This window comes from Heptranchias perlo, chromosome 20 (assembly GCF_035084215.1).
Source record: "Heptranchias perlo isolate sHepPer1 chromosome 20, sHepPer1.hap1, whole genome shotgun sequence".
Taxonomy (NCBI): domain Eukaryota; kingdom Metazoa; phylum Chordata; class Chondrichthyes; order Hexanchiformes; family Hexanchidae; genus Heptranchias; species Heptranchias perlo.
In genome coordinates, this window is record NC_090344.1 from 18110327 (window position 1) to 18126373 (window position 16047).

Genomic DNA, 16047 nt, shown 5'->3' on the forward strand with positions numbered 1-16047 from the left:
AATGTAACGGACCGACACTATAGAGTTAGAGGGAGGCCCTGTAATCAGGCAGAAATATCCCCAGAAAAGTAATGGACAGACAGTATAGAGTTAGAGGGAGACCCTGGGATCAGGCAGAAATCTCCCCTGAAATGTAATGGACATACACTGTAGAGTGGGAGGGGGCCCTGGGATCAGGCAGAAATCTCACCTGAAATGTAATGGACAGACAGTATAGAGTTAGAGGGAGGCCCTGGGATCAGACAGAAATCTCACCTGAAATGTAATGGACAGACACTATAGAGTTGGAGGGGGCCCTGGGATCAGACAGAAATCTCACCTGAAATGCAATGGACAGACACTGTAGAGTGGGAGGGGGACCTGGGATCAGACAGAAATCTCACCTGAAATGTAATGGAAAGACACTATAGAGTTGGAGGGGGCCCTGGGATCAGACAGAAATCTCACCTGAAATGTAATGGAAAAACACTATAGAGTTGGAGGGGGCCCTGGGATCAGACAGAAATCTCACCTGAAATGTAATGGATATTGCAAGTGGAAAGAGATGATTCTTCTCCAGCTAGAATTGCAGTTTGGGCATGAGAGGGAACCTGTCTGCTGGCAACAAAGCAAAAAGAAAACTGTTCAATCTTTTAATGTAATCGCTTAATATCATCCTTTAATCCTTGATATAAAGATCATATTAAATGTGGATAACTCATTAGTTAGTCTCAGAGAAAGTTCTTCATTTATAACAATAATTTTTTTACAGTTTAAACCTAGTGTGTTTCCCTTTCAATATCCTGATTATAACCAGTGTATTAACTGAGACAGCATGTGGTTTACAGCGTTTAATGTCAGTCACAGACTGCAAAGTATTTAACCAAATGTTCAACAAGCCGTGAAATACACAGACAGAAACAGACTTGAACCATTCACACCTATTCTGCACTGGCCTTCAGATCATGTTTGAACATAACCGCGATATTCATATGAAAAAGCTGCTTAAAGTTTTTCTTTCTACCCTCGATGACAAAAACTCCCCAAAAAGGGCCAGTTTCAAAGTACGCACATAAACATTTCTAACAATTGTGCGGCTATTTATAATATTGTGAGTTTGGACTGGTATTTGTGTGTCTGATTATTGTACAATTCAGTGGATTCTCCAGAATCCCAAATCCATGCTTTATGAGTGAATCAAAGCGAGGAGAGTGGAGAATTTCACAGTGAAGTCCCAAAGAGATACTCAAAAAAATGCTTTCCATTTTAGAGAGAACAACCGCTCTAACAGGGGACCTTTAGCAAACTTATGGGTGAGATGACCTTTGATCTCAATGTCATCTGAAGCTCAGACTGTTTGTTTTTGGTGCTCAGATCACCGTGTGTCTGTTCTCCAAGCATTTAGTTCTTGTTAGATTGTGAGTGACCGTTCAGTACAGCGATAAATTCTCCTTTACTCTCTAGTCTTTTCTGCATCGGTTCAATTAAGCTCCAACGACAATTTCAACGACATCTCTTCACTCAATACTTGGACCAGTTTCCGTTGTTTATAATTTTACTGTCAATAGAAGTTCGGGCCACAAATCGTGTCACCCTTTAGAGAGCGGGTGTCCAATGAATGCTCTTTGTAGCTTCCTCTCGAGGCTTATCTCACCTTTGTGATGTTGAACACCTGCTCTGATGTTTCATCTTCCATTCACTGAGGCAGAATGATACTGGATTTCGACATGTATTTAAATATTTCAAATATAATGTGTTTAGAAATGAAAGGGAAGGAGCAAGGGACGGTGGGGTGGAGGTGTTCATCAGAAATAACATGATGGCCGTCGCAGGAGAGGATATAACTAACAAAGAGTTAAAACACAATCCATAGGATTAAGTTGAAGGATAGGAATGGATCAGTCACACTATTGGTGATATACTCAAGCCCACCAAATAGTGGCAAGGAAGTGGAGAGAGAAATATGTCGGCATATATATGAAATGAGTAAATAACACAGAATCGGAATCATTAGCGATTTCAACTACCCCCAAATAAAGTGGCAGGAAGAGGGAGTGAAAGGGGAGAAGGGGAATGAACTTTTTAACAGTGTGTACAAGACTCCTTTCTGAACAATGCATAGGAACCCCAACAAGGGGAGAAGCACTGGGAGACCTAATAATGGGGAATGAGCTGGAGCAGATAAGAGGAGTCAAGTGTGGGAGAACCGTCACCACACGGACTGCAGCGGTTCAAGAAGGCGGCTCACCACCACCTTCTCAAGGGCAATTAGGGATGGGCAATAAATGCTGGCCTCGCCAGCGACGCCCACATACCGTGAACGAATTAAAAAAAAGTGTGAGAGAAGATCACTGTGGTTAGTGATTACAGTATAAGGAGGTTTAAGATAATGATTGAGAGACATAAAAGTGTGGGGGTGGGGGCAATTATGAGGGACGAGGATCTAAGAAACGTAAACTGGAGAAACATATTGACAGAAAAATAGATAGAACATCATTGGGCAACATTTAAAGGAGAGAGCAATAGAATCCAGGAAAAATACATTACACGAGATTGAGTACAATGGGCTCATACTCTCTGGAGTTTAGAAGAATGAGAGGTGACCACATTGAAACATGCAAGATAACGAGGGGGCTGGACAGGGTTGATGCCGTCAGATTGTTTCCCCTGGCGAGGGAGTATAGAATTAGAGGGCATTATCGCAGGATAAGGGGTTTGCCATTCAAGACAGATGAGGAGGAATTTCTTCACGCAGAGGGTTGTAATCTTTGGGATTCTCGACCCCAAAAGGCTGTGGATGCTGAATCGTTGAGTATATTCAAGGCTGAGATAGATGGATTTTTAGATTCTAGGGGAATCAAGAGATATGGGGGTCGGGCAGGAAAGTAGGTTTGTGGTCAATGATCAGCCATGATCTTATTGAATGGCTGATCAGGCTCGTGGGGCTATAAGGCCTGCTCCTGCTCCTAATTCTTATGTTCTTATGTTTTTATGATGAAATAAGAACAATCGAGTGAACAAATGAGATATCATGGATAAATAAAGAGGTGAGGATGAAATTGAATCTGAAGAAAAAGGCATTCACACAATAAAATGAAGGAGAGAATCACAAAAGTGAATATGATGAGATTAGGGAAGAGATAAAATAGGCTTGAGCATAGAGTTGGGAAAGGCAGAGAGTGAATTTCTAGCAGACTGAAATGCTAACAGGATGAGGACTTTCAACTGGGAGTTAGGTGAGTGTGGGAATTTAGTGAGTATGGGAATTAAGTACAGAGGGGGAAGTAGGTGCTCAGTGATTTAAACAAAAGTACTGTAGACTAAGACTGAGTGGAGCACAAAGGGAGCTGCACGAGGAATCTAAACAAGACAAGGAGGAGCGCCGAGTGCAAGTCAGTATTTAGTTCATTGGGTGGTGTTTTTCACTGGTTCGTGTTTTAGTGACAGATAAACAGTTAATTGCCTTAAAGCTAAACAAAGTTTAAATGACAGTAGCTAACATGGCGGGACAACTGGGGCCCGTCGCATGCACATCCTGTGCCATGTGGGTAGTCCAGAACATTTAGTGTATCCTGGAGAACCACATGTGCAGGAAGTGCCGACAACTGCTCGAACTCGAGCTCACAGTTTCTGAGCTGGAGGAGAGACTGGTGTCAATAGAGTGCATACGGGAAGCAGAGAATTATGTGGATAGCCGTTTCAGGAGGTGGTCACCCCGCAGCTACAGAGAGTTCAGGCGTAGAGGGAGTGGGTGATTACCAGACAAACTAGGAGGAACAGGCTGGCAATGCAGGAGTCCCCTGAGAGTGTGACACTCACAAGCGGTATTGAGTGTTGAATACCAGTGAGGGTGTTGACACCTCGGGGGAGTGCAGTCAGGATCAAATCCACGGCACCATGGAGGACTCGGCTGCACAGGGGGGCAAAAGAAATGCAGTTGTTACAGGGGATTTGATTGTCAGGGGATAGACAGGCGTTTCTGCAACCGCCGACCTAAGTCTCACTTGGTGTGTTGCCTCACTGGTGCCAGGGTGCAGCACATCTTGAGCGGGAAAGGGGAACAGCCAGACTTCGTCGTCCATGTGGGAACCAATGACATAGGAAGGAAAGGTCGAGGTCCTCCATTCAGAGTTTCAGGAGCTAGGACGGAAGTTAAAAAGCAGGATCTCAAACGTAGTAATCTCTGGATTACACTCAGTGCCATGTGCTCGTGAGTACAGGAATGGTAGAATAAGACAGGTTAACGCGTGGCTGGAGAAATGGTGCAGGAGGGAGGGCTTCAGATACCGGGGGCATTGGGGCCAGTTCTGGGGCAGGAGGGTCTGTTCAAGATGGACAGGTTGCACTTTAACAGAGCTGGGACCAATGTCCTCATGGGGAGATTAACCAATGCTGTGTGAGAGGGTTTCAACTAATTTGGCTGGGGAATGAGCACCAGGATGAAACATTAGAGAGGATAAAAAAGGTGCGCAGAGGATTGGGAGGGACAAATAGCACTAGAATAACGAATGGTTCAGAAAGAGGAGGGAACAAATAGGTGGTAAATGCGAGTCAGTCTGCGATTGGAGTGCATGTGTGTAAATCCAAGTAATGTGGTAAATAAGGTTGATGAGCTGGAGGCCACATGGGATTATGATAGAGTGGCAATAACGGAGACATGGCTTAAAGAAGGGGAGGATTGTGAACTTAATATTCCGGGCTACAATGTATTCCGGAATGATAGGGAAGGAAAGAAAGAACGGGGCATGGCAGTATTGAGCAAAGGAACTATTATAGCACTGAAAAGGATTGATGTAGTTGAGGGGTCAAAGACAAAATCTGGTTAGAATTAAGGAACAATGGAGGATCTATGATAATGGGGGACTTCAATTATCCCAATATAGAATGGGACAGTGAGAGTGTAAAGGGCAAAGAGGGAGAAGAATTCCTGAAATGTGTTCAAGAAAACTTTCTGGAATAGTTTGTTTCCGGCCCAACCAGGAGGGAAACAGTGCTGGATCTAGTTCTGAGGAAAGTAGTGGGGCAGGTGGAGCATGTTTCAGTGGGGCAGCATTTGGGGAACAGTGATCATAATATCATTAGCTTTAGCATAGTTAAGGAAAAGGACAAAGAAAAATCAAATGTGAAAATGCTTAACTGGAGGAGGGCAAATTTCAGTGAGTGAGAAAGGGATCTTGCCCAGGTGGGTTGGAATCAAAAATTGGGAGGCAGAAGAATAATTGAACAATGGGAGGCCTTCAAGGAGGAATTGGCTCAGGTACAGAGTAGACAGGTCCTTACAAGGGGAAAGGAAGGGCTCCCTGGATGATGAAAGATAAAGAGATTATAACGAAACAGAAAAAGGAGGTTTACGATTAACTTAAGGTTCATTACACAGTAGAGTACCAGGTTGAATAAAGAAAGCACCGGGGAGACCTAAAAAAGGGAATAAGAGGAGCAAAGAGAGAGTAGGAGAATAGATTAGCGGCAAACATAAAAGGGAACCCAAAAGTATTTTATAAACATATGAAAAGTAAAAGGGTAGTTAAAGGAAGGGTGTTATCGATTAGTGATAAAAAAGGAGATCTTCTTGTGGAGGCAGCGAGCATGAATTGGCTGAGGTACTAAATTAATACTTCACATCTGTCTTCACGAGGGAAGAGGAGGCTGTCAATATATCAATAAAGGAGGAGGTAGTAATGATATTGGATAGGATAAAATAGATAAAGAGGAGGTACTTAAAAGAATGGCAATACTCAAAGTAAAAACGTCACCCGGTCCAGAAGGGATGCATCCTAAATTATTGAGGGAAGTAAGGGTGGAAATTGCGGGGGCTCTGGCCACAATCTTCCAATCCTCCTCAGATATGGGGATGATGCTGGAGGACTGGAGGATTGTAAATGATAAACCCCTGTTTAAAAAAGGGGAGAGGGATAAACCAGCAATTATAGGCCAGTCAGCCTAACGTCGATGGTGGGGAAACTTTGAGACACAATAATCCGGGACAAAATAAATTGGCACTTGGAAAAGTATGGGCTAATAAATGAAAATCAGCACGGATTTGTTAAAGGAAAATCATGTTTGAATAACTTGATTGAGTTATTTGATGAAGTAACGGAGAGGATTGATGAGAGTAGCAGGGCTGATGTTGAGTTTATGGACTTTCAAAAAGGATTTCATAAAATACCACATAATAGACCGGTAAGCAAAATTAAACCCCACGGGATTAAAGTGACATTGGCAGCGTTGATACAAAATTGTCTAGCGGACCCAAAGCAGAGAGTAGTGGTGAACGGTTGTTTTTCAGACTGGAGGGAAGTATACAGTCGTGTTCCCCAGAGGTCAGTATTAGGACTACTGCTCTTTTTGATATATATTAATGACCTGGACTTGGGCATCGAGGGCATAATTTCAAAGTTTGCAGATGACACTGAACTCGGAAATGTAGTAAACAATGTGGAAGATAGTTACAGACTTCAGGAGGACACAGACAGACTGGTGAATTAGCAGATAGCAGATGAAATTTAACGCAAAGAAGTGTGAAGTGATACATTTTGGTAGGAAGAATGAGGAGAGACAATCTAAACTAAATGGTATAATTGTAAAGGTGGTGCAGGAACAGAGAGACCTGGGGTTGCACATGCATAAATCTTTGAAAGTGGCAGGACAAGTTGAGAAGGCTACTAAAAATATATGGGAACCAGGGCTTTATTAATAAAGGCATACAAAACAAAAGCAGGGAAGTTATGCTGAACCATTACAAAACATTGGTTAGGCCTCAGCTGGAGTATTGTGTTCAATTCTGGGCACCGCACTTTAGGAAGGATTTGAAGGTCTTACAGATGGTACAGAATAGATGTACTAGAATGGTACCAGGGATGAGGGACTTCAGTTATGTGGAGAGACTGGAGAAGGTGGGGTTGTTCTCATTAGAGCAGAGAAGGTTACGGGAAGATTTGATAGAGGTGTTCAAAATCATGAATTGTTTTGACAGGGTAAATAAGGAGAAATTATTTCCAGTGGCAGACGGGTCGGTAACCAAAGGACACAGATTTGTGGTTGTTTATTGAACAGTTTTCTATTGGAGCTGACCCTGCTTTGACTATTATGACTGACTGTAATGATACTGCATTTACTCACTATACAGGGACTCACATTGTTTACTGAACAGTTTTGTATTGGAGCTGATCCGGCTCTCATTATGTGAGATGGTACATTTTGGCAGGAGGAATAAGGAGGCCACATACACCCTGGAATATAAGATTCTATAAGCGGCAGAGGAGCAAAGTGATCTAGGGGAACAGATTCGCAAATCATTAAAAGTAGTAATGCAGGTTAACAAGGCCATAAAATGGTAGCAAAGCACTGGGGTTCATTTCTCGACGAATCGAATTGAAAAGCAGAGAAGTTATGTTAAACTTATATAGAACCGTGTTTGGACTATACTTAAAGAGCACTGTGCAGCATGCTGGCCTCCATATCACAAACAAGATATAGAGGCACTAGAGACGGTGCAATAAAGATTCATGAGGGCGATACCAGAACTGAGAGTTGATATTTATCATGAAAGACTGAACAGGCTGGTGCTCTTTTCTCTTGCAATGAGAAGGCTGAGGGTTGAAATAACAAAGGTCTTTAAAATAATGTTGGGGTTCCATAGGGTAGACGTAGAGCAGATGTTTCCAATTGTGTTGAAATACAAAACTAGTAGGCATAAATATAAGATGGTCACTAATTAATCAAATAAGGAAATCAGGAGAAACTTATTTATTCAGAGAGTGGTGAGAATGTGGAACTCGCTGCCACATAGAGTGGTTGAGGCGAATAGCACAGATGCATTTAAGGGGAAGCTAGATTAGTACATGAGGGAGAAAGGGATAGAAGGATATGTTGATAGGATGAGATTAATTAGCCTGGGAGAAGTCTCGTGTGGAGCGTAAACACGGGCATAGATCAGTTGGGTCGAATGGATAGTACCTGTGCTGTAAATTACTGTAATTCAATGCAATTCTATGTAATTATCACTGACTGTAGCCATGCTGCATTTACCCACTGTATAGGGACCAACAACAATAATAATAACTTGCATTTAACATCGCTTTTAACGTAATAAAACGCCCCAAGACGCTTCACAGGAGCAATTTCCAAACAAAATTTGACACCGAACCAAATAAGCAGGTATCAGGACAGGAGGCCAAATGCTTGGTCAAAGAGGTAGGTTTAAAGGAGCGTCTTAGAGGACAAAGATGTGCAGAGGCGGAAAGGTTTAGGGAGGGGATCCCAGAGCTTGGGGCCTAGGCTGTTGAAGGCCAATGGTGGAGCGGTTAAAATTGGGGAAGCACAAGAGGCATTAATTGGAGGAGCGCAGAGATCTCGGAAGGTTGTCGGGCTGGAGGAGGTTTCAGAGATAAGGAGAGGCAAGGAAATGGAGAGATTGAAAACAAGTATGAGAATTTTAAAATCGAGGCGTTCCCGGACTGGGAGCCAATGTTGGTCAGCGAACACAGGGGTGATCGGAGAATGGGGCTTGGTGTGAGTTAGGATACAGGCAGCAGAGTTTTGGATGAGCACAAGTTTATAGAGTGTGGAGGATGGGAGACCGGCCATGAGAGCATTGGAATAGTCAAGTCTAGAGGTAACAAAGGCATGGATGAGAGTGTCAGCAGCAGATCATCTGAGGAAGTGGCTTTGACGGGAGAGATTACAAAGATGGAATTAGGTTTTGGGTTTGGAGTGGGGATGTGGTCGGATATGTGGACCCCAATGTTTATTGAAGAGTTTTGTTTTGGAGCTGACCCCGCTCTGACTATTTTCACTGACTGAATTAATGCTTCATCTCCCCACTGTACAGGAACTCCCATTGTTTAGTGAACGGTTTCGCATTGGAGCCGATCCTGCTCCGATGATTATCATTGAATGTAGTGATGCTTCATTTATCCACTGTACTGGGACCCCCAATTGTTTATCGCCCAGTTTTGCTGTATTTGCCCATTGAACAGTTTAACAGTCACAATCTATAAATGAGCTTGTAACTTTTGATGGCAACTTGCCAAAGATTAGAGGAAATGTGTTGTGATCCCTCAGTGAGACTCTCACAGAGAAGCAGAGCCGACGGACACCTTTGCTGGGAATCAGAAGTTGCACATTATCAACATCGATGAAATGTACGAGGGAAAGACAAGGTGTCTTCCCTGTAAACAAAAAGGGAAGTGATTTATAGAAGGTGATCACTTGGAATCGAGGAAGACTTTCCAGAACCCCAGTGTGTGAAAAGCCGCTCACAGTCTGCAGTGTCTCAGACCAGTCACTGTGTGTTTTGCTGTTCTGTTGAACTGACAGGAAGCACCTGGCGTTGTGTGGATTTCTGTGGTCGAGTTTTGCTGTCTGCTCACATGAAATATTGACAGAATGCTGCTGGAACTTTCACCCTGTGATTTGAACATAGGCGGCATAACATCCAGCAGGTCATGGAGTCATAGAGTATTAGAGTTATACAGCACGGATGGAGGCCCTTCGGCCCATCGTGTCCGCGCCGGCCATCAAGCGCTGTCTACTCCAATCTCATATTCCAGCATTTGGTCCGTAGCCTTGTATGCTATGGCATTTCAAGTGCTCATCCAAATGTTTCTTGAATGTTGTGAGGGTTCCTGCCTCCACAACCCTTTCAGGCAGAGGGAAGTATATCTCGGTAATATCATTAATTAACTGAAAACACATGACAGCTTAGTGTCTGCAAACAAACTTAACCCTTATCGCAAAGACTGAATCCCAGTACAAGAGGACGGTAATCTGTGTAAACTTTCCCAAATGTACAACAACAAATATCCATAGGTCCGGATAAGTAGAATATTTCTGTGTCGAAATCAATCAGGAAATTCAGGTAGAGCGGGAGCAGCAATTCTCCCCGTGGTCTTAAAGTGAAGGAGAAGAAACCAGAAGAAGTTTAGGCTGATTTCTGGATCAGTGTCCAGTCCCGGGTGATATTGATTATTACACATACTAACCAAGGGCTACAGTTGTTTCTCTCCCTGATATCCCAGTGCTGGGGGAGTGTCCAGTCTCGGGTGTTATTGATATTCATAAGGCTGTGGATGCTGCGGGATAATTGGAGCTTTCAAGGCGAAGATTGATAGATATATGTTCGGCAAAGGTATGAAGAGATATGGAGCAAAGGTGGGTAAAAGCAGTTGAGGTGCAGAAAAGCAACGATCTAGTTGAATGGCGAGACAGTCTCGAGAGACTCAACGGTCTCCTCCTGTTCCTAATGTTCCTCTGTTCCCATTCATCCTCCATCCCCCTTGCTGGTCACTTCAGAGTCATGGACTTCATGTACCCAAAGCAGAAATTTACAAGCTTTTCGTCCTCAAGGGCGACATAGCTACTTACCATTGAGCCTCCTGGGCCACATGTAAGTTTAAATCCCTGTTCCTGTTAATCTGCGTTAAGTCTCAAACCGTGAATCCGAACCATCCTGGTGTCTGATTGAGAGTTTATCCACCAACAGTGCCAAGAGCAGCCCTGTGCAAACCTCTAGATCCACAAAATTCAAGCTGGACAAATGCAAATGAGAAATGTAAGTGTAAAGAGGACCGAGTTGTCTGGGCTTTGAGGGCCCAATTGCCAGCGCGTGGTGAGGGTTGACATGTGTCCATGAGCTGCAGTTTGGACACTCATGTCCAACGGGATGGGACAGGCAGCTTACTTCCTGGCAACTTGACAGGTGGCACCCCACCAACCCCCCCACACCACGACCCCGTCCCCCTCCTCCACACCGTTTCCGGGACATTGACAAGTTGAAAAGGCCGTTAAAAAAACGCACACAGGATCCAGGGCTTTATCAATAGAGGTATGGAGTATAAAAGAAAATAACTTTTGGTAAACATTTATAAAACCCTAGTTAGGCCGCAGCTGGAGTATTGTGTTCAATTCTGGGCCCCACCATTTAGGAAGGATGTCACGGCCTTTGAGAGGGTACAGAAGAGATTTACCTGAATGGTACCAGGAATGAGGGACTTCAGTTATGTGGAGAGACTGGAGAAGCTTGGATTGTTCTCCATAGAGCAGAGAAGGTTAAGTGCAGATGTGTTAGAGGTGTTCAAAATCATGAACGGTTTTGATGGAGTAAATGAGGAGAAACTGTGGTAGAATGGTCGGTAAACAAAGGATACAGATTTAAGGTGATTGGCAAAAGAACCAGAGGCGAAATGAGGAAACCTATTTTAACACAACAAGTTGTTATGATCTGGAATGCACTGCCTGAAAGGGTGGTGGAAGCAGATTCAATAGTAACTTTCAAAAGGGAATTGGATAAATACTTGAATGGAAAACATTTACAGGGCTATGCGGAAAGAACAGGGGGAGCAGGACTTCCTTCAAAGAGCCGGGACAGGCACGATGGGCCATATGGCCTCCTTCTGTGCTGTACCTACTATGATATAATGATACACATATTAACCAAGGGCTGCAGTTGTTTCTCTCCCTGATATCCCAGTGTTGGTTAAGCGTTGAGACCCGGGTGATATCGACTGTCCTATAATGGAGAGTGATTGAAAGTATCAGAGAGAATATTCTGTGTCTTTACTGTTTAAATATAAATCCCCTTTCATACTGGCTGTATTTAATTATATTGTCTGATTGTGGGGAGTGTGTTTCCTACAATTTATGATTCATAAACTTTGTAAGAGAACCTGTTCCCTTTATACGAACCGCATTTTATTCTGTTGTATGATAGTGGGGATATAGTTATTACAGTTAATGATACAGAAACTATCAGAGAGAATATTCTGAATATTTAGTGATGAAGAAAACTGTATTTGATTCGAGGGTGTGCTGGGGGGAATTGTTTTCACCGCGATCTCTCTCTCTCTCTCCCCCTCTCACTCTCTCTCTCATCGTTTGTTTGTATTCCAGGTAAAAGTCAACGTGAAATCCAGGATGTGATGTCCCGATACGTGTCACAGACTGGCGGGAAATGTTCTGTGTTAATTCTGAGAGAATGTCCATTAACTTATCCATCAGTGTGAACATGCTGAATGTGCTTTTCATCACGATATAAACATCACTTTATTTTAATCGATCACCATGTTACGTTGTGTTGAAATAACTGGATTTGGTTTTTCTCCATATTCTGTCTGAAAGTGTCTGTGTTCTGATTAATTGACAAATGTAAAACAGAAACAATGTATTTCTGATCATTGCTCAGTTTATGTTAATACTGTATATACGCTGTTCTGCATCGATGGACCAACTTTGTAATAGAGAACCTGTGTTTATTAACAATGTGTTTACAGGAACTTCATTATTTGATCGCTTCACTTTTTCATATCTCATCATTAAACGAGGTTTAGAACCCGCAGGGGGTCCAATGAATGGTCTGTCTGTTTTCTCCCCCTTTGTTGTACCTGGTCCCTCCAGAGCCACAGAAGCTGAAACAATAGTTAACTTCCCACCTTATGCTCGATGTGCAGAGACTGCTGCAGTCTCATAATGTAAGTGGTGATGTACAGCGTAAATATTTTTCAATAATAAAATAAAATAAGTTTGTTCACTCTTTTAGTTGGAATGTGTGCCTTTATTGGTGTAATTCTGTTTAAGGTGTTCAAGTTATTAACATAGTATCGTAGTCTCACGGAATGGGACAGCACAGACAGAGGGCATTTGGCCGATCATGCCAATAAAAGAGCTATCCAATTAGTTCCACACCACTGCAGTTTCCCCATAGTCCTGTAAATGTTTTCCCTTCAAGTATTTATACAATTCCCTGTTGAAAGTTACTCTTGAATCTGCTTCCACCACTCTTTCAGGCAGCATATTTCCGATAATAACAAATTGCTGCGTAAAAAAATGTTTCCTCGTATTTCTCTGGTTGTTTTGCGAATCACCTTAAATCTGTGTCCTCTGGTTACCGACCCTTCTGCCACTGGAAACAATTTCTCCTTATTTAAGGACAGCATTAGATCCAAAGAGGAGCAATGTAAAGTTGCCATAAAAAGTAGCAAGCCTGAGCATTGGGAGCAGTTTAGAATTCAGCAACAAATGACCAAGAGATTGATTAAGAGGGGAAAAATAAATTACGCGAGTAATCTTGCAAGGAACATAAAAGCGGACTGTAGAAGCTGCTACAAGTATCTAAAGAGAAAAAGATTCATGAAGACAAGTGTAGGCCCCTTACAGTCAGAAATGGGAGAATTTATAATGGGGAACAAGGAAATGGCAGAGCAATTAAACAAAATCTGTCTTCACGGAAGAGGACACAAATAACTTCCCAGAAATGCTAAGGAACCAAGGGTTCAGTGAAAAGGAAGAATTAAAGGAAATTAGTATTAGTAAAAAAAATAGTGCTGGAGAAATTCATGTGACTGAAAGCCGATAAATCCCCAGCGCCTGATATTCTGCATCCCAGAATATTAAAGAGGAAATGATGGATGCATTGGTTGTCATCTTCCAAAATTCTATAGATTGTAAACAGTTCCTGCAGATTGGAGGGTGGCAAATGTAACTGCACTATTAAAAAAGGAGGGAGAGAAAACAGGGAACGACAGACCGGTTCGCCTAACATCCGTAGTGGGGAAAATGCTTGAGTCCATTATAAAGGATATGATAACAGGACACTTAAAAATATTAACGGGATTAGACAAAGTCAACACGGATTTATAAAAGGGAAATCGTGTTGGACAAACCTACTGGAGTTTTCTGAGGATATAAATGTTAGAATAGATTACGGAGGATCAGTGGATGTGGTGCATTTGGATCGTCAGAAGACCTTTGATAAAGTCCGACGTAAGACGTTAGTGTGCAATATTAAAACACATGGGATTGGAGGTAATATACTGGCATGGATTGAAAATTGGTTGACAGACAGGAAATATAGTGTAGGAGTGATTGGATCTTTTTCGGGGTGGCAGGCGGTGACTAGTGGGGTACCGCTGGGATCAGTGCTTGGCCCGAGCTATTCACAATATATATCAATGATTTGTATGAGGGAATCAAATGTTGTATTTCCAAGTTTGCTGACGACACAAAACTAGGTGGGATCGTGAGTAGTGAGGAGGATGCAAAGAGGTTTCAAGGCGATTTAGATAAGTTGTGTGAGTGGGAAAATACATGGCAGATGCAGTATAACGTGGATAAATGTGAAGTTATCTACTTCGGAAGGAAAAACAGAATGGTAGGTTATTATTTAAATGGTGATAGATTGGGAAATGTTGATCTACAAAGGGACCTGTGTGTTCTTGTACACCAGTCACTGAAAGAAAACATGCAGGTGCAGCAAGCAGTTGGGAAGGCAAATGATATGTTGGCCTTCATTACAAGAGGATTTGAGCACAGGAGCAATAATGTATTACTGCGGTCATACATGGCATAGGTGAGACCACACCTGGAGTATTGTGTGCAGTTTTGGTCTCCTTACCACAGAAAGGATATACTTGCTATAGAGGGAGTGCAGCAAAGGTTCACCAGACTGATTCCTGAGATGACAGGAATGTCGTATGAGGAGAGATAGTGTCGACTAGGTCTGTATTCACTCGAGTTTCGAAGAATGAGAGGGGATCTCATTGATACGTAAACAATTCTGACAGGGCTAGACGGACTGAATGCAGGGATGGTGTTTCCCCTGGCTATGGGCTCTAGACCTTGGGGGTCGCAGTCTCAGGATATGGGATAGGACATTTAGGACTGAGATGAGGAGAAATTCCTTCACTCAAAGGGTGGTGAACCTGTGCAATTCTCTACCACAGAAGGCAGAGGAGACCAAGTCACTGAATATATTTAAGAAGGAGATGGATAGATTTCTTAACACAAAAGGCATCAAGAGGTATGAGGAGAGAGCGGGAATATGGTATTGAGATAAAGGATCAGCCATGATAATATTGAATTGCGGAGCAGGCTCGAAGGGCCGAATGGCCTACTGCTGCTCCTATTTTTTCTGTTTCTATTTACTCAATCAAAACAGTTCATGAATTTGAACACCTCTATCAAATCTCCCCTTAAACTTCTCTGCTCTAAGAAGAACAACCCCAGCTCCTCCAGTCTCTTCACATAACTGAAGTCCCTCATCCCTGGTACAAACCTGGTGATTCCCTTCTGCACCCTCTCTAAGGTCTTGTCTTTCTAAAGTGTGGTGCCCAGAATTGAACACAATAAGGCTGAGGCCGAACCGGTGTTTTATGAAGGTTTAGCAAAAATTCCTTGCTTTTGTACTGTAAGCCTCTGTCAATGAATCTAAGGATCCAATATGCTTTTATAAACAGAGATTGAAAAAGCATATGGGATCCTTAGATTTATTAACAGCCTTCTCAACTTGTCCTGTCACCTTCAAAGATTTGTGCACATAGATCCCCAGGTCTCTCTGTTCCTGCACTCCCCCTTCAAAACTGTACCATTTAATTTATATTGGCTCTCCTCATTCTTCCGACTAAAATGTATCACTTCACACTTCTCTGTGTTAAATTTCATCCGCTATGTGTCTGCCCCTTTCACAAGCCTGTCTATGGCCTCCTGAAGTCTGTTACTATCTTGCACAATGTTTACTACATTTCCGAGTATCAAACTTTGAAATTAAATCCTCTCTCCCCAAGTCCAGTCATTAATATATGTTAAAAAGTGCACTGGTCCTAATACTGACCTCTGGGGAACACCACTGTACACTTCCCTACAACTGGTTCCCAGACACACCACAATATTGTTTCACTGCTCTACATCTATACCTGGGGATTCCGGCGTGTGGCGGGAGATCAGGAGAATCTGATCACAATTTCAGGGCCAATGTTTTTGGATTTTAATTTTAAAAGCTAAATAATGCAGTTACTCACCAACAGAGGGCGTTTTCAGACTAGCTGCTGCACCATCCATTATTCACCAGCAGAGGGAACTCCGGAAAAGGACGACGCCATTCAGCCCTTCGTGCGTGTTCCGTCATTTCATTCGATCGTGGCTGATCTGCAACTCAACTCAATATATCAATTTTGATCAATAATATTGGAGACACTTATCTCATCAAAATGTTCTATCATTTTGAAAATATCTATTCACCCAGCCTCCACTGCCCTATGGGAAGTGAATTCCAGATTTCCACGAACCTTTTGGTGA

General features: G+C 42.7%; 1 long non-coding RNA gene across 1 annotated transcript; it reads right to left on the reverse strand.

Annotated features, from left to right (window-relative positions):
- Positions 1-505: 505 nt before the first annotated feature.
- On the reverse strand, positions 506-15893 carry LOC137335642 (uncharacterized). The gene is made up of 3 exons (XR_010966466.1): positions 15771-15893; positions 10345-10508; positions 506-594 (listed from the first exon to the last, which is right to left on the reverse strand). It is a non-coding gene; the product is annotated as an uncharacterized lncRNA (long non-coding RNA).
- Positions 15894-16047: the final 154 nt, after the last annotated feature.